Raw genomic sequence first — 19730 nt, 5'->3', positions numbered from 1 at the left:
GTAGTGATCTGCACCTTCCTCCACATTGCTGGGCAGGGGCTGGCATCCTGTTTCCACAGACCCTTGTGGTAACTCCAATGACAGGGAGTTGATAGAAGCCTATGTGGTTTTTGCTTGTGACCTCGTTTCATTCCCTGGGGTTGGGGATGGGACAACGGCAGCAGCTTTCTCTGGGACTCCTGATTCCAGAAAGTTTGGATCCCTGTGCTGGCCCAGCTGGAGGCTGGAGGCTGAGGGGCTGCTGAGTGGGCTGCACCCTGGCACCCAGGGCCGGACCAGGCCTAGGAGCCAGAAGGCCTGTGCAAAGTGGTGGGGCAACTTGTATCAGGGCTTCGCTGTGGGTAGGGACTATGGGTGCCAGTCAGCCCCGTGGAGGAGAAGCCCATGTCTCAACCATACAAGCAGGTACCTTAGCTGTGACCTCCTTCCTTCATACCCAGCTTACACCACTGCCTGTTCTGGCCTGCAGGGTGAACCCCACATGATTCAGAGACCAAGGTCCCTTCCTCTGAAACACCAGCTCAGAGAAACCAGCTGGAGAGCTTAACCCCAGACTTTCAGCAGGATGTGAGCACTCTAGGGTAGACCCGAGAATGCTGTGGGGATTCCTCGTCACATCTAGGCAGGGGCAGGCCCAGAGGGGCTCACTGGGGGGGGGTGGGGGGCGGGTAGACACAGGCCCACAAGGAAGAAGGAACTCCTGACTGAAGGCCGCCCCCTCTGCCAGGCCCAGGCCCATCACCCCCTCATGGTAGCTAGCCAGCCCAGACCCCTCATGGTGCAGTGACTGCCAGTGGAGGTGAGGTGTTCCCCATGGGTCCGCTAAATGCAGCCCTGCAGACACTTCTCCAGCCTGCGTGGGACACCCATGTCCAACACCTCCCCTGTGGGCTGCTTCACAGAGATGACCAGGGGGCAAGCCTGAGGGGGTAGCAGTTGGCCAGGGACCCCCAGAACTCCCTGTGTCACCACGAGGAAGCAAGCCCCCCCCCAACCTTGTCTCTTCATCCAAACAGGTCCAGGTCAAGGCAGGTTCAATCCTGGGAAAGGTGACTGGTCAGGAGGCAGGATCACGCCGGCAGGGCCTTGCAGGCCACAGAGACGGCCGTGCAGGCTTCTGGACGAGATGAAGCTGCCGCCAGCTCTCCCGTGAGAGCTCCTTCCACCAGTGTGATCTGCCTGGTGTGTCGGCCACCCAGGAGGACAGTCTGTGAGGTGTTGCCTGAGCTCGCTCAGGGTGAAGGTGAGGGTCAGTAGCTTTAAGAATAGCTGATTGAGGCAGCCAAGCCTGAGGCTGGGGGATGACAGAGAGGGGGTGCAGCCCCGGGCAGGGGTGGGTGAGGCAAGGTGGGTCAAAGAAGGTCATGGCGGCCTGTGGCCACCACTCCAAGTGAATGGGGGTTCAGAGACAGCCCCCACATTCCCCTTGCTCTGGGCTGCCAGCTGGGCACAGCTGGGCTCTGCTTCCCAGAGCAATAGCTCAGGTGCCCAGAGCTCTGGCCTGCGGTGGGCGGGAAGCCTGTTCCTCCAACGCTAAGTGTTCAGGGAGGACCTCGAGCTCGGTCTGGCCAGGCCTTTCCAAGGTTCGATCGACCCAAGAGCCGAGCTAATGGGACCCTCTGGGCATTGAGTCCAGGGGCTGGGTTGCCTGTAAGCAAGAATCTCGGGTGCTTTATCAGCAGGCTGCCTCATGCAATATGTAACAGCACATTAACCCACACTCCCGAGATGGAGCCAGCACAGCAGAACCTGCCACCACTCGGAAGAAAAGGCCCAAGAACCGGCTGGGGTGGTTCCACAGTGTGCCAGGCTTGGGGCGGGAGGTCTGGGCCCACAGCAGAGCCTGCGGGCCCTTTGCTTCTTGCTGTGCCTTCATCACGGCCATCCGTGGAGACGAGGTGGGCAACGAAGCTGGCACTTACACAGAGTCACCCCTGCCCCCCGAGGAGGGCATGGGTAATCACTTGCAGCCCCCACTGCTCTCTGAGCCCAGATGAGTTCTCAGGATCTTTCTTAACACGGTACTCCAGATAGTCACAACCAAGATGCCCAATTAGACAAGCAGGGTTGAAGCTGTTGGCCATTCCCAACACCATGATGGTTTCCAGCTCTGGCCCATCCCCCCACTAATTCTGGGAGGTTCCTGACAGTCATTGCCCATGGCCTCTGCACTAACACCTTCTCAGGAGTTGGGAAACCAGGCACAGCAAAGTCTGGACTTAAGAGAAGACAGGGCAGCCAATCCTACCCTGTTCTATATGCCAGGAGGCTGAGACCCAGAGAGAGCCCAGCATTGGGCTGCTTTCCCCAGACACCTGGGTGGCAGTGGAGGTTGGAGGAGGCTTCCTGACCAGAGTTCAAAGTCCCCACATGGGCTCCATGGCTGGAAGCCTGGGGAGGTTTCTGCTCTCCCAAGGCCATAAGAGGCACCCCCACTCAGCAATGGTGGTGGCCCCACCAAGGTGTAGGGAACCACAGCCACCACTCTTTGGGCCAGGCTGCCCTGAGCTGCAGCGCTGGCTCAGGCCTGGCCCCACCCCCTGCCCTCTGCCCTCTGTCTCACGGGTCATCTTGTGCCGGAATGTGAGAGTGGAAACACATATCACTGTGGACACCACCAGCCTCAGAGGAGTCAGGAGACTGGGTGAGCATTCTGGCTCTGTCGTTTGCCAAGCAGGGGAAGGTAGAGGCCGTTTTTGCCACTCTGAGCCTCAGTTACCCATCTGCAAACTGCATGAGTGCTGAGTGTCACACCTGTGGTGACAATCCACTGAAAATGTATATCGTAGGTGCCAGGGTCCCCGCGATGGGTGGTCAGACTACTAGAGAGCCCTGGAGCCACAGGGGGCTCACAGCCCCTCCTCCTCAAAGCCACTCTGTGGACCCTGATGAGAATTTGCATATTCAAAGGAAGATCCTTTGAATCAGGAGGCAGTGTGTGCATGCTAAGTTGCTTTAGTTGTGTCCAACTCTTTGTGACCTTATGGGCCATAGCCCACCAGGCTCCTCTGTCCATGAGATTCTCCAGGCAAGAATATGGAGTGGGTTGCTATGCCATCCTCCTGGAGATCTTCCCAACCCAGGGATTGAACCCACATCTCTTATGTCTACCTTCATTGGCAGGTGGGTTCTTTACCACTAGCGCCATATGTGAAGCCCTCAGGAGGCATTCAGTTCAGTTCAGTCGCTCAGTAGTGTCCGACTCTTTGCGACCCCATGAACCGTAGCACGCCAGGCCTCCCTGTCCATCACCAACTCCAAGAGTTTACCCAAACTCATGTCCCTCGAGTCAATGATGCCATCCAGCCATCTCATCTTCTGTCATCCCCTTCTCCTCCTGCCCCCAATCCTTCCCAGCATCAGAGTCTTTTCCAGTGAGTCAGCTCTTCACATCAGGTGGCCAAAGATTGGAGTTTCAGCTTCAACATCAGCCCCTCCAATGAACACCCAGGACAGATCTCCTTTAGGATGGACTGGTTGGATCTCCTTGCAGTCCAAGGGACTCACAAGAGTCTTCTCCAACACCACAGTTCAAAAGCATCAATTCTTCGGCACTCAGATTTCTTTATAGTCCAACTCTCACATCCATACATGACTGCTGGAGAAACCATAGCCTTGACTAGACGGACTTTGTTGGCAAAGTAATGTCTCTGCTTTTTAATATGCTATCCAGGTTGGTCATAACTTTCCTTCCAAGGAGTAAGTGTCTTTTAATTTCATTGCTGCAATCACCATCTGCAGTGATTTTGGAGCCCAAAAGAATAAAGTCAGCCACTGTTTCCACTGTTTCCCCATCTATCTGCCATGAAGTGATGGGACCGGATGCCATGATCTTAGTTTTCTGAATGTTGAGCTTTAAGCCAACTTTTTCACTCTCCTCTTTTACTTTCATCAGGAGGCTCTTTAGTTCTTCTTCACTTTCTGCCATAAGAGTGGTGTCATCTGCATATCTGAGGTGATTGATATTTCTCCCGGCAATCTTGATTCCAGCTTGTGCTTCCTCCAGCCCAGTGTTTCTCATGATGCACTCTGCATAGAAGTTAAATAAACAGGGTGACAATATACAGCCTTGACATGCTCCTTTTCCTATTTGGAACCAGTCTGTTGTTTCATGTCCAATTCTAACTGTTGCTTCCTGACCTGCATATAGATTTCTCAAGAGGTCAAATCTCAGCTGCACCCCAGTGACTGCAGGACTGTTGTAGGGTGGGTTTCCTGATGCCAGCCTCAGCTTCCTTGTCCACAAAAAGGGCACAGCAGGCTCCGTTTCAATCCTGGAGACCTCAGACATATTTTACCCCACCCCATCCCCCTCCACACAGGACTTAGAAAGACTGGGCAATATATTACAAACAACCTTCAAATGAATAGCTGAGTTTTCGAGAAGATGAGAGGCATTTCCAAGGACAGAAATGAACAGTGAGAAATCAGAGTGGAAGCTCAGGCGCTGATCTGATGCTGTGCTGACCAGAGCCGGGCAGAGGGATGGCTGCCTAGCCAGGACCAGGGCTTGGATACACTCACAAAACACTGACTGCACCCTGCAACCTCAGCATTCAGTGAGCTGGGCCTTCCGTAGGGGGCTGCCAGGAAACACAACAGTCAGCTAAAACTTCACAGAAATCTTCAGAAACTGTTAAGAATTATACCACCCAATAGCTGCACACTTTATTATCACCAAACAAACAGACATTTCTTAAATTGGTAAATTTGGTATATTGGTCATCTGGCAAATTCTGTCTGCAGCAAATTGATTTTTTGAAAAATTGACTTTCAGCAAATTGATTTTCCATAAATTGGCCCTTTGGTGAATGTAGCATCTTGGCCTGCTTTCAGTTTTAAAGGCCCCTACAGGAGAGGTGTCAAGAACTTGGGCCCATGAGAGAAAATGGGAATTGATATACTGAGGAGCAAAGCCCAGCCCACTCAGGAGGAGCAGGGAGTGATATTAATTATGTCCATGAAGAGTCTGCATGCTCCAGCACACAGGCAAAGAATTTCAGGGCAACTTACTAAAGTAATAGAAATAGACAAAATAAGTGCTATATTAGTTTCCTGTGACTGCTATAACAAGTTAACACAAAGTTGGTGGTTTGCAAAAACAGAAATGTATTCTACAGTTTTAGAGGCCAGAAGACAGAAAGCAAGTGTCAATCAAGAAGGCTCCCTCTTGAGGATTTATGGTAGAATCTTTCCTTGCCTCATCCAGCTTCTGGTGGCTGTCTTAGCATTACTTGCTTGTAGTCACATTACTTCAAACTCTGCCAATCTTCATAAGGCTTTCTTGTCTGTGCAGGTCTGTTTGAAAACTCCCTCTGCTTCCCTCTTATAAGGATATATGTGATTGCATTTAGGGCCACCCAGAGAACCTGGGTGCTCAAGTAATGCTAAAAATTCTCCAAGCCAGGCTTCAACAGTACATGAGCCATGAACTTCAAACTGTTCAAGTTGGATTTAGAAAAGGCAGAGGAACCAGAGATCAAATTGCCAACATCTGTTGGCTCATAGAAAAAGCAAGAAATTTCCAAAAAAATCTACTTCTGCTTTATTGACTACATAAAGCCTTTGACTGTGTGGATCACAACAAACTGTGGAAAATTCTGAAAAAGATGAGAATACCAGACAACCTTACCTGCCTCTTGAGAAATCTGTATGCAAGTCAAGAAGCAACAGTTAGAACCAGATATGGAACAACAGACTGGTTCCAAATTGGGAAAGGAATATGTCAAGGCTGTATACTGTCACCCTACTTATTTAACTGATATGCACAGTACATCATACAAAATGCTGGGCTGGATGAAGCACAAGCTGGAATCAAGATTGCCAGGAGAAATATCAATAACCTCAGATACACAGATGACACCACCTTTATGGCAGAAAGAGAAGAACTAAAGAGCCTCTTGATGAAAGTGAAAGAGGAGAGTGAAAAAGTTGGCTTAAAACTCAACATTCAAAAACACTAAGTTCATGGCATCCAGTCCCATCACTTCATGGCAAATAGATGGGGAAACAATGGAGTGACAGACTTTCTTTTCTTGGGCTGCAAAATCACTGCAGGCGGTGACTGTAGCTATGAAATTAAAAGACGCTTGCTCCTTGGAAGAAAAGCTATGACCAACCTAGATAGCATATTAAATACAGAGATATTACTTTGCTGACAAAGGTCCATCTAATCAAAGCTATGGTTTTTACAATAGTCATGTATGGATGTGAGAGTCAGTCTATAAAGAAATATGAGCACCGAGGAATTGATGCTTTTGAACTGTGGTTTTGGAGAAGACTCTTGAGAGTCCCTTGGACTGCAAGGAGATCCAACCAGTCCATCCTAAAGGAAATCAGTCCTGAATATTCTTTGGAAGGACTGATGCTGAAGCTGAAACTCCAATACTTTGGCCACCTGATGTGAAGAACTGACTCACTGGAAAAGACTCTGATGCTGGGAGAGACTGAAGGCAGGAGGAGAAAAGGACAACAGAGGATGAGATGGTTGGATAGCATCACTGACTTGATGGACATGAGGTTAAGCAAGCTCTGGGAGTTGGTGATAGGGAAGCCTGGTGTGCTGAAGTCCATGGGGTCTCAAAGAGTCAGACATGACTGAGCGACTGAACTGAACTGAGAGAGCCCAGGAGAAGCCCCTGCTCTCAAGATCATCAACCTAATCACATCTTTTGCTAAAAGATGATATATACAGGTTCTGGGGATTAGCATGTGGTTGTATCCTTGGGAGGACTTCTCAGGTGGTGTTAGTGATAAAAAAAAAAACAACCCACCTGCCAATGCAGGAGACATAAGAGATGTGGGTTCCATCCCTGGGTTGGGAAGATCCCCTGGAGAAGGACATGGCAACCCACTCCAGTATTCTTGTCTGGAGAATCCCCAAGGACAGAGGAGTCTGGTGGGCTACAGTCCATGGGGTCGCAATGAGTCAGACACGACTGAAGCTACTTGGCAGGCCTACCGTTATCAGCCAATAATAATTTCCAAACCACTAGGAAGAGGAAAAGGGAAGACAGAAAATTTAGTCATTCTAATAGGAGTTAGGAAGGAGAGGGAAAATAGAAGTCTAGAAAAATCCAGGAAAAAATTTAAAAGGTGGAATTAAATTCTCATAGTTCAGTGGAAACAATAAACATACATGTACTCTACAGAGACTGTCAGATTGGACACAAAAGCAAAATCTAGCCTTATGTTGGTAGCAAGTGTCACACTGAAGCAGAAAAAGGTAGAAGGCAAGAGGATGGGGGAATCCTGTCACATAAATACTAAATGTGAATGTGTACATCCCAAGACAATGTGGACTTTCAGACACCAGATGTCATGGGGATAAAGGTGGCCACTTGGAGAAGACACAGGAGAAGATGAAGCCCACTCTACTCTACTGAATCCTCAGTCATATGAAGATGGGTCAGTCACAGTATGTGACCTGGCTTTACAGAGAAAAAGACATTTCAACGAAGGTTGTGGGGCTGTGATCGAGATCAGCCCAGGGCAGCCTGGCTCCCAGTGAACAGCCTGACCAACCCCGTCCTCCTGGGCTGGGGCCACCTCACGGCAGCCTCAGGACCACCCACTGAGCAGCTGCAGAACTAAGCTTGACTCCTTAAGTCAGGAGCTATCCAAACCCTCTTCATCTCCATGAGTCATCTTCACAAGGGGAGAAGAAACCTAAGTACGTTGAAAGACTGATTTGAAGGCTGACATTGCTTAAGATGTTCAATTCAGTTCAGTTCAGTCACTCAGCCATGTCTGACTCTTTGCAACCCCATGGACTACAGCATGCCAGGCTTCCCTGTCCATCACCATCTCCCAGAGCTTGCTCAACCTCATGTTCATCGAGTCAGTGATGCCATCCAACCATCTCATCCTCCATCATCCCCTTCTTCTCCTGCCTTCAGTCTTTCCCAGCATCAGTGTCTTTTCCAATGAGTCAGTTCTTCACATCAGGTGACCAAAGTATTATAGCTTCAGCTTCAGCATCAGTCCTTCCAAAGAATATTCAGGACTGATTTCATTAGGGATTTACTGGTTTGATCTCCTTGCAGTCCAAGGGACTCTCAAGAGTCTTCTCCAACACCACAGTTCAAAAGCGTCAATTCTTCAGCACTCAGCTTCCTTTATGGTCCAACTCTCACATCTATACATAACTACTGGAAAAACCATAGCTTTGACTAAATGGACCTTTGTCAACCAAGTAATGTCTATGCTTTTTAATATGCTGTCTCGGTTGGTCATAGCTTTTCTTCCAAGGAGCAAGCGTCTTTTAATTTCATGACTGCAGTCACCATCTGCAGTGATTTTGGAGCCCAAGAAAAGAAAGTCTGTCACTGTTTCCATTGTTTCCCCATCTATTTGCCTTGAAGTGATGGGACTGGATGCCATGATCTTAGTTTTCTGCGTTTTAAGCCAGCTTTTTCACTCTCCTCTTTCACTTTCATCAAGAGGCTCTTTGTTCCTCTTCATTTTCTGCCATAAGTGTGGTATCATCCGCATATCTGAGGTTATTGATACTTCTCCAGGTAATCTTGATTCCAGCTTGTGCTTCATCCAGCCTGGCATTTCACATGATGTACTCTGCATATAACTTAAATAAGCAGGGTAACAATATACAGCTGTGAGGTACTCCTTTCCCAATTTGGAACCAGTCCGTTGTTGCATGTCCGGTTCTAACTGTAGCTTCTTGACCTGCATACAGATTTCTCAGGAGGCAGGTAAGGTGGTCTGGTATTCCCATCTCGTTAAGAATTTTCCACAGTTTGTTGTGATCCACACAGTCAAAGGCTTTATGTAGTCAATAAAGCAGAAGTTGATTTTTTTGGAAATTTCTTGCTTTTTCTATGAGCCAACAGATGTTGGCAATTTGATCTCTGGTTCCTCTGCCTTTTCTAAATCCAGCTTGAACATCTGGAAGTTCTCTGTTAATGGACCGTTGAAGCCTAGCTTGGAGGATTTTGAGCATTACTTTGCTAGCATTGAGATGAGGGCAGTTGTACAGTAGTTTGAACATTCTTTGGCATTGCCCTTCTTTGGGGTTGGAATAGGTTAAGAAGTGAGTTGATTTACAAAAAGTGATAACAAAGCCAACATAGTATTTGGACACAGCACAAATGGAGAATTAGTGTCTGGGGTCTGGTGTGGGGCACTGACCAGCACCTGGCTGGTCTTGGCATCCAGGGCCTGGCAGGACCCCTCTCCCCTGAGGGGCCTCATCTAGAGGACAGGGGATGAGTGTGCTGGTCTCTGAGGCCTAGAGGGTGTAAACCATGTGGACCTAGGTCTCGCCATGAGCAGCCATAGGCCAGGGCTTTCCCTCCTAGGAATGCTCCTTGTTATCTCTGGATCCTGAGCCCTCGAGGACCCTGTCAAAAGTATGCTAGCCTTTGGAACTTCCCTGGAGGTCCAGTGGTTAAGACTCTGTGCTTCCAATGCAAGGGGCTTGAGTTCAATCCCTGGTTGGGGAACTAAGATCCCACATGTTGCAAGGTGCAGCTAAGAAAATATATATTTAAAAAGACAATTATGTATATATATATATATATATATATATTTTTTTTTTTTTTAAGTGTGCCAGCCTTAATAGGAGCCCTGGATCCACCCTCCAGAACCTTGAAGGCCATCCTCTCTAGTTGAAATCCTTAGGGCCACCCTCACCCCCACCACACACACACACACACACACACACACACACACCACACACACACACACACACACACACACCACACACACACACACACACACACACACACACACACACACACACACACACACACACACACACACACACACACACACACACACACACACACACACACACACACACACACACACACACACACCCCAGAACTGTGGACTCAGTTCTACAAATCTCAGCATGTACCAGAATTATTTCCGTATGTAAGAGCCTGTATTGATTTTTGAAGGAGTTGTTTTTAAACTGCATGTAAACATCATTCTGTCTGGAATCTTATGCCAAGTCTAGGGGTCTCTACGGTGAGGGGGAGTCATCTCACCAAGGCATTGGGAGACTTGCCCCCTTTGAGGCCATCCAGCCTTCCTCTGACTGCCTGTCTTGGCCTGCCCCCTGCAAGATCAGCCCCTGGTGGGTTCAAGGGAGAGACATGGTCCTCTTTCAGCAGGAGGGACTCGTCCTTTTCACCCCCAAACCCCCCATTCGGCATCAGCTTCCTCTTCATATCCCAGACTGTTCCAAGGACACTGACTGGCAGGCCACCCAGCTTCAGAAACAGCCACAAGCCGGCAGGAGTGGGGAAAGCACTCCACCCCCAGCAGCAGGCAGAAGGCAGGACAGTCTGGGGCTGGGAGCCAGAGCACTGGGTCCAGATCCCAGCAGTAATTTGGACTGACTGTGGGACTTCTTCGAACCCGAGTGCCCTGGTCTACCCTGCCTGGGTCACTGGTCGTGGACTGTACACCCATGTCCAGAGAAGTAAGGAGGCTCAGAGTGTGAAGGGTGTGCTCAGGAGATGTGCTGTTAAGTGGTCTCACCCACATCCAGGCTATCCAGCCGAAGCCTGTCCCAGAGCAGGGCGTGTGGCTGGGAGCTGGTGCACATGCGGGGCTCCTGGGCCTGGAGTCTCCAAGCCCAAAATATTTGCATTTTCCCTGTCAACATGTGACTTGGTCAGTGGTGTCCCTGGGGCTTCCTAGGTGGTGCAGTGGTAAAGAATCCACCTGCCAGTGCAGGAGATACAGAAGACTTGAATTCAATCCCCGAGTGGGAAAGATCCCCTGGAGAGGGAAATGGCAACCTGCTCCATTATTCTTGCTTGGAAAATTCAATGGACAGAAGATCCTGGCAGGCTACAGCCCAGTCCACGGGGTTGCAAAGAGTCAGACACAACTGAGCATGCACTCAGTCCCTGGGGGTATTTCTGGAGGATATTAGTATTTGGATCAGTAGAAGGTAGAAAGCAGATTTCCCTCCCTGATGTGTGTGGACCTCATCCAGTCAGTCATAGGCCTGAATAGAACAAAAGGCTGATGCTCCCTGAAGCAAAAGGGAATTCCTCCTGCCTGATAGTTGAACTGGGATGTTGATCTTTTCTGACCTTCAGGCCTGAACTGAAATACTGAGTCTCAAACCTGTCAGCCTTCAGACTGGAACTCAGACCATCAGCTCTCCTGGGTCTCCAGCTGACAACTACAGATCTTGGGACTTCTCAGCCTCCACGATCAGGTAAGCTAGTTCTTTATAATAAATTTCTCTAGATAGAAGCATAGATAGATAGGTAGAATAATTCATTGGTCTGCTTCTTTGGAGAACCCAGGCATCGGAGTGATACAGAGCCCTGGGGCCATGGTACCCAGAAAGGATCCACTCCTCCATGCTCCCAGGAAGGGTCCCTCAGGTAGGGGAGGAACACACTGCCTCAGCCAGCACTTCCAGGGTCTGTGAGGTCAGCAGCCATGGGCTGAGGGAACCACTTCCAAGGTCAGTGCTGCTATGAAGAGAGGCAGCCTGGGCTGTGAAATTCAATGGGTAGAGGTGTAAACTCAACTCAGACACTCAACCAACATGGCCTGGGGCAAGCTACTTGTCCTATGAAATATGGTTTTGAGAGCCCTTGCCTCACAGGGTCATAAATGCCCAGGCCAGTGCTTGGCACAAGGCTGACATTGGATAAGTATTACTGGTGGCAGAAAAAAATGGAAAGTAGACAGCTGACTTCCACCAAAGGGCCAGACTTGTCCCGTGTTTGGCTGTGGACAGAGGGTTGAGCCCCATTTCTGAGGACCCCAGGGCTGCATGCCCAGGGGCCCCTGGCCCAGAACATCTGCAGCTGTCCAACAGATGCATCTACTAGGAGTGGGAGTCCCAAGGGACACAGAGGATGCAGCCTCGGAGACCCTGACCTTGAAACCCTAGTGCCTCTGCAGTTTGTGTGCCCAACACCTCTGGGAATACAGTAGGGTAAGCCCACACTCCCCACTGGGAGGCAGCCAGGGCCTGCATCTGTGCCATGGGTCACACCTTGGTGATCAGAACCCATGGAAACCTCTTCTCAGATCCCCAGCCAAGAGCAACACTCCGATCGTGCCTGTCCCATGACAGCTGGCCCAGAGCTAGCTTCCAGGGGCGTGTTGGTCACCTTGCACTTTCAACCCTCTATGCCAGTTTTGTCATCAACTTGTCATCAGTGGTCCCAGGCACTTTGAGGAGTGCTTAGCACCAGAATCCAGCTCCCCAGTGGTCCCAATATGTCCCCTGACTTCAAAGGGGTCATCCAGGGGAAGGATCCTCTCAGGAGAGGGGAATTGCATGGGAAGGGGTCCTGCAAGCCCCGGTCCACATAGGCCCCACTTCCAGGCACCTGTGCTCTCTGTGCCTCTTGCTGATCTTACCCCTGCTCCTCCAGCCTCACAGTCCAGAGCACCTTCCTATCCAGAACATTCCTACTGGGGCCACTGTATCAGTCAGCTAAGGCTGCCATATCAGACACCACAGACCAGGGAGCTGAAAGACAGAAATTGATTTCTCATTGTTCTAGAGGCAGGGCTGGTTTCTGGTGAGGCCTCTCTTCTCAGATTGCAGGCAGCCACCTTCTGCTGTGTCCTCACATGCCCTGTCCTCTGTGCATGAGCAAAGAGGGAGAGAGAGCAGTGGAGAGCTCTCTGATGTCTTTTCCTCTTCTTACAAAGATGCCAGTCCTGTAGGGGCCACTCTCTTGTGACCTCAATTAACCTTCATCATCTCTCTTAAGACCCTGTCTCCCAATCAGTCACATTAGGAGCCAGGGTTTCAATACAGGCATTTGGGGAGGACACCATTTAATTCATAACTCTTCTCGGGGTGTGTCCCCTGCCCAGCTGTGTGCCGGTGACCGCCAGGAGATTCAAGGCCCTCGGAGAGACTGGAAACAGATCCAGTACATCCTAGGTGTCCTGTCTGCCCTCCCTGGAGTCCAGAAACCCTGAGCCAGCCTCCCTTTAGAGGGATGGAATTCATTGGCTCCAAGGGCCCTTAGTCATCAGTTCTCCTCTCCCCACCAATCCCCCACTACTGTGTGGACCCCATGCCTGTGAACCCCTCTGGTGACCCCAACAGGAGCTAGGGTTCCCATGAGAGATGTGAGACTTGTCATGGTCCTTGCGAGGGCAAGACTCTGAAAGAAAGGGGGTCTTGGAATCTGCATCCCACCTCCAATGCTCCAGAGCAGGTCTGGGAGCCCCATGAGGTCCATCCCCGGACCTCTGGGCCTAGGTCCTCTCCTAAGAGCTCCTTTCTGTGTCTTCCAAGGCTCTTGCATGGGCACAGACCATTACTTCCTTTCAGAAAGAGCTCTTTGAAGAGGGAGGACTTTAGAAGGAGATGTTTCCCAGCAGAGATTTCCAACCAGCCCCTGGTGTGGGATTTGTATCATTGATTTTATTGATAAACAGAGAACACAGCTTGACAGAAAACAAGAAAGGGCTATTATAAATACATGAAGATGGAGCAGAGCCTGTTTTCTGGAGGGAGTAGGGCTAGCAGACTTGCCCTGAGATGCCCCTCACTGCTGCCTGCCTGGCCTGGGCCCTGCCTGGGGAGAGGAGGGGAGAGGTGCTGGGCACCCTGACGTGTGGTAGTGACCTCCTGGAGTGGCCTCACCTGCCTCCCTGTGAGGGATCCTGGGTCTGCTGCTCTGGGCTCTGCCAGAGCAGAGATGATGTCAGGGCTGGAATCCAGGCACAAAGAGTGTGTTTAGGGAGTGGTGGTTCAGCCCCGGCAGGAGAGGGAACGCAGCAGAGAGTCCCAGGAGCGCCGGATGGGGTGGGGTGGGGGACTGATGCTCAGGGGAGGCCCCCCCACCATGAGAGCCAAGCCTTAGTGGAGACACAGCCATCACTCCAGGAGGAGGCTGGGGTGGGTCCACCCCTACTCTGCACCTCACAGCCCCGCCCATTCCCAGGTAAATGGACCCGATTAGGTTGGTGGAGGAGGCTTCGCTGGATTCTAGGGAGTGAATCGGGCTGTGAGCCGGAGGGAACGTCTGGGGTACACCAAGGCCTGTGAACACCAGCACCTCCTGCCTGACTGCCCAAGCAGGGCCCCCCAGGGCTGCCGAGCAAGTGGTCAACCGTGTAGATTCCCACTTCCCAGGACCAGGGGAGGGTCAGGGGAGACAGCGGTGCAGGCCAGCAGTTCAGGTGGTTGTCTGCATTTTCCAGGCTATGAGATTGCTGTGAGGGGAAAGCCTTTCAGAGGGGCATTCAGTCTGGCCCCAAGAGAGGAGAGACACCAACTTAGACAGGCTCTCAGTGTGGTGGGCCAAGTCTCAGACCAGGCTCTCCTGGCCTGGTTGTCTCCCTGAATAAAACAAGGTGACACCAAGGCTGGTGGGCAGCTGGGAGCTGAATCCCACACAGATCCTCCTGGATCCAGGGAGGGACAGAGCCCTGAGTAACAGAGATGCCTGGAGGCAGTCTCTTAAGTACTTTCTTGAAGCTTCACATCCCATGTTCAGGCTACTTCGGCCTGAGTGACATTGTTAAGCTTTCTTTTTGTGAGGAAAAACCCATGGAATTGACTTCCTTTTTATATTTCCACTGGGCTGCAGCCTACACCTTAAATGTATGTCAGGATAAAGGGGGTCAGGGGACATGCTGAGTGACCCCATCTCCAAGTGGTCCATCAGGGCAATAGGAGCATGCCCAAACTCTGCTGGCCCATTTGAGAATGGGACAGGTTCTGGCTGGCTTCATGGTGGTCATTCAGGCTCTGTTGAGAGGCTCCCATGGGCCCCAAAGAGATCAGGGCTGCTATGTAATTACACAGCCACAAGGCGAGAGCTGCCACCTACCTGCACAAGCTAATGCTCAGAGAAGCTCACCCATATGGCCATCTTTCCCTCCAGGTAATGGGGACATGGCTTTCCAAGGGAATCTGGCTTTTTAGGGAGTTGGGGATTCTGATTTTGATCTTTCAACTCTAGTACTTTATCTGCCCATTTTCTGATTAGTCTTTGTCTGACAGGAGCCTTGGGGCCAGCGTTCAGCCCCAGGCTCTTAAGGTTGGAAAGGTCATGCCCCAGATTTCCTACAGAATATTTGATCATGGTGGAAGAACTATGAAACTTTCAGTTAAAATTGGCTGAAGGAGCATCTCATTTATTTTCACTCTCTCCCCAAATCCTACCAAAATGATCATGAATAAAAAGAGAAATTTGAAAGCTAAAAAGACAAATAAACAAGGGGGTCCATCAAAACACACGGGAAGAGACAACAGAACAACTGATGTCAACATACTTGTGGGAACATGGAAAGCAGATAGTTTGGTAGAAACAGCACTGAGTCCCACGGAGGGAAATGAATGAGAAGCAGTGACTGAGCCCCAGAGTCAGGCCCTGAGACCCCCACGCATGCCTGTAAGAGGTGGGAGGAGTGTTCACAGGAAAAGTGATCCAGAAAGGTCCTGGTATTGGAAACATCAAGTATTAGTGTTGGGATTGTAAATTGATATAGCCACAGCGGGGAGAACTATGGAAGTTCCTTAAAAACTAAAAACTGAGCTACAATATAACCTAGCAATCCCACTACTGGTCATATACCCTGAGAAAAACCATAATTCAAGACACATGTACCCCAATGTTCATTACAGCACTATTTATCACAGCCAGGACATGGAAATAACCTAAATGTCCATCAATAGAGGAATGGATAAAGAAGATGTGGTACATCTATACAGTGGAATATTACTCAGCCATAAAAAAAGAATATAATTGGGTCATTCACAGAGACATGAATGGACCTGTGTCTGTCATACAGAGTGAAGTAAGTCAGAAAGAGAAAACCAAATATCCTATGTTAACACATATATGTGGAATCTAGAAAAAAGGTACAGATTTGTAGGGGGAATAGAGATGCAGACGTGGAGAACAGATGTGTGGACAAGGTGGGGAGGGAAGGGAGTGTGGGATGATTTGGGGGATTAGGATTTACATATATATACTACCATGTGTAGATAGCTAGTGGGAACCTGCTGTAGAGCACAGGGATCTTAGCTGGGTGCTCTGTAATGACCTACACAGGTGGGATGGTGGGGGCTAAGTAGGTCCAAAAGGGAGGGTATATATGTATACGTATAGCTTATTCATTTTGTTGTACAGCAGAACTAACGCAACACTGTAAAGTGACTATACCCCAATTTTTTAAAAAAGAGAACCTACTGAGAAGGGGAGGTGTCTTGTTGAAAGTGAGGGACAGGTGAGTAAACATTTGCCTCCTGAGCACACAGGCTCCCCATCCCCTTCACCCATGAAGCAGCAGCCTGAGTATCAGCAGCCATAGTCTCCAGGCCAGAAATCAGCAGGTTTTTCTCTAGGGAAGTGAATCATCCCAGAGAAAAGGCATTTAGGAAAATATCCCTTACTTAAATGCCGGCACATCAATGACGTCTCTCTACACAAAGTTTCCAACCCATTTTTTTAAATAAAAATTTTTCTTTTAGAAGAGCTTTAGATTTTCAGAAGGATTGTGAAGATAGTACAGAGAGTTCTTGTATACCCCACACCCAGTTCCCCCTGTAATTAGCTTCTTTTGTCAGTATGGTACCTTTGTCACAACCAAGGTACCAATACTGATGCACTGTCATCAGTTAAACAACACACCTTGTTTGAATTTTCATGGTTTTATCTGACGTCCTTTTTATGCTCCAGGAGCCCATCCAGGAGAACACGTTACTTGTGATCATCATATCTCCTTCAGCTCCACTTGGCTGTGGCAGTTTCTCAGACTTTCCTTGTCTTTGATGACCTTCATAATTTCAAGGAGTACTAATCAAGTATTTTGTAGAATATCCATCAGTTGGGATATGTCTGATCTTATATCATGATTAGGCTGGGGTAATATGTTTTGGAAACAAAGACCACAGAGGTAAAATGCCCATCTCATCCTATCACATCAAGGGTCTTTGCTGTTAATATGTCTTGGGATTGTCAATACTGACCTTGGTTACTTGGCTGAGATAGTATTGGTGAAGTTCCTCTACTGTAAAATTACCCTCTTTCTTCCTTTCTTCCTCCTTTCCTTTCTTCCCTCCCTCCCTCCTTTCTTTCTTCCTCCCCCCCCTTTTTTTTTTGCAAAGTATACTGTATTCTATAAAAGAAAGTAACTAAGAACAGCCCATGCTTAAGGAGTGGGAGTTACACTCTACCTCTAAGTGTGTAGTATCTACAACAATTGTTTAGAATTCTTCTACATAGGATATCTGTCTCTTCTCCCCATTTTATTTATTTTCTCAGTAATTTATTTATATAAGGCTTTCCTGGTGGCTTGGTGGTAAAGAATCCTCCTGCAACGCAGGAGACCTGGATTTGATCCCTGGGTTGGGAAGATCCCCTGGAGAAGGGAATGGCTACCTACTCCAGTATTCTTACCTGGAGAATTCCATGGACAGAGGAGCCTAGAGGGCTCTAGTCCATGGGGTCACAAAGAGTCAGAACTACTGAATGACTAACAATTTCACTTTCACTTTTATTTGTATCAGTAAGGAATCATCAAGTTTTATTTTATACTTTGGGTTATAATCCAATACTAGTTTATTTTGTCACTCAAATTATTCCAGCTTTGGACATGAGAACTCTTTCACTTGACTCCTGAGCTTCTTCTAGCTCCATCATTGTAGATTTTTTTCTTTTTCTCTTTTGTTTTTACCATGTTCTTACTTTCTGGCACTACAACATGCTCCAGCCTCAACTTGTATGTTTCTAATCCCAGCCTAGATTCAGACATTCTCCAAAGTGCTCTGGTTCCTTTTGTTGGAGAATGGTTTTAGAAACCAAGATCTGAGTGCTGAGTATGCTCATTGCTACTGGGGTGTTGTTGTTTCTAGGCTCTCTTAGCTGACAAAGCAAATAAATAACTGCTCATACTACATGCAATGGTTAGTTTTTCTGTGTCAACTTGGCTAAACTATACATCATTCTACCTTTCCCTCCTTGTTCAGCTGAAATCTTGCACTCCAACAAGGAGAAACCAGACTTCCAGAATCAACCACCCGTGTATTTAATTGCTCAGTTTCAGTATACATATAGAATGGCTTCAGAATTGTTAACTCACACTTTTGTGAGGAACAACTATATCAACTAGAACACAGTGCTTGTAAACAGTTCCTTTTTAGTCTTACAAACTCCATTCATTTTTTAAAAAATACATATTTATTTGTTTATTTGGTTGCACTGGGTCTTAGTTGTGGCATGTGGGATCTTTAGTTGCAGCATGTGAGATCTATTTCCTCGACCAGGGATTGAAGCTGGGCCCCCTGCATTAGGAGCATGGAGTCTTAGTCACGGGACCACCAAATAAGTCTCTCCACTCATTTCTAAAGTCACTTAGATCAGCACCTTTTTTCCCCCATCCTTTTCAGTGAAGTAATGTCAGACATTTCTAGTGCAATTAGATTCTTTTGTCACATTCTGCATTCCATTCCAGCACCCTCCAACTTCCTAAATTATTTATTTATTTATTTGGCTGCATCACATGGCGTGTGGGATCTTAGTTCCCCAACCAGGGATCCAACCCACGCCCCCCTGCATTCGAAGTGCTGGGTCTTTACCACTGGACCGCTAGGGAGGTCCCCTTAAATGATTTTTTTTAAATCAAAGCTTACTGTATATGAATAGCTCTATGCCTAAGGCATTTGTTGACAGCAATGAGCAGCCGTTCTCACTCTGACTGTCTGAGGTAGCAATAGTAGTTGGGGCAGACAAGAGGCTGAAAAAAAACTTCAAAGAAAGCCTAGGGAACATGATGCTTATAACAGGGGGCTTTAAAAAGCTCTGACACATTCCTGGGAATCTAAAAGGTCATATGCACGTGCAGGACTATGCACATGCTTAGGAAAACCTGTCATGAACCTAATCTCTCACTTCTGATGTAACTTGAGGCTCACAGTAAGCAGAAAGTGAAAGTTAAGACAGACTTGTAAACTGCCTGCCTGAGTGTTAAAGATGCCCCGCCTTTCTCTCTCTCTCTCTCTCTCTCACACACACACACACACACACAGAGTCCCTCAGCAAAGGCTAAAGGACTTATTGGTTCAAAGCATTTAAGGAAATCTTCCCAAACATTAGCTGATTATTAATATGTCCACTGTAATCTGCAGGGATCCATTAAGAAAATAACTTTAAAAATACAGTAAAAGAAACAGCAAGGACAGTAAAACAGTATGCTAGAATATATAACACAAAAGAAGGAGTAATGGAGAAACAGAGGAACAAACCACAGGTAGACTGATGAGAAAGAGAGAAAGAGGGAGGAGATGGAGAGGGAGAGACAGAGTGAGAGGATTCAAATTACTAAAGTCAGAATTGAAATAAATAGGGAACATTACTACCAACCTTACAGAAACAAAATGGATTATAAAGAAATACTATAATTGAGTTGCCAACAAATTAGGTACCTTGATAAAGAATCTGTTTCACAGATGACTGAAATGGATTCAGGAATAAATAGAACATCTGGATAGACTTATAATAGGTACAGAAGTTGAATTAGTAATGAAAAGTATTACCCACAAAGAAAAGCCAAAGCCCAGATAGTTCACTGGTGAATTATACCAAACATTGAAAGATGAGTTGCTACAAACCCTTCACATACTCTTCCAAAAAACAGACGGGATCATTTACCACCTCATTCCATGAGGTCAATAATGCTTTGGTTCCAAAACTCAACAAAGATACCACAATAAAAGAATACTACAGGCCAATATCCCTTATGAATATAGATATAAG

General features: G+C 48.1%; 1 long non-coding RNA gene across 1 annotated transcript; it reads left to right on the top strand.

The window, feature by feature from the left end:
• Positions 1–1013: 1013 nt before the first annotated feature.
• Positions 1014–19002, top strand: LOC145539688 (uncharacterized). The gene is made up of 3 exons (XR_014077907.1): positions 1014–1243; positions 11076–11197; positions 15599–19002. It is a non-coding gene; the product is annotated as an uncharacterized LOC145539688 (long non-coding RNA).
• The last annotated feature ends 728 nt before the right edge of the window (positions 19003–19730 follow it).

Source organism: Giraffa tippelskirchi, chromosome 2, assembly GCF_054371585.1.
Source record: "Giraffa tippelskirchi isolate mGirTip1 chromosome 2, T2T-mGirTip1v1.2.pri, whole genome shotgun sequence".
NCBI classification, from domain to species: Eukaryota; Metazoa; Chordata; class Mammalia; order Artiodactyla; family Giraffidae; genus Giraffa; species Giraffa tippelskirchi.
The sequence above is the reverse complement of the archived record's forward strand: the minus strand, read 5'-3'. Positions and strand labels throughout refer to the sequence as shown.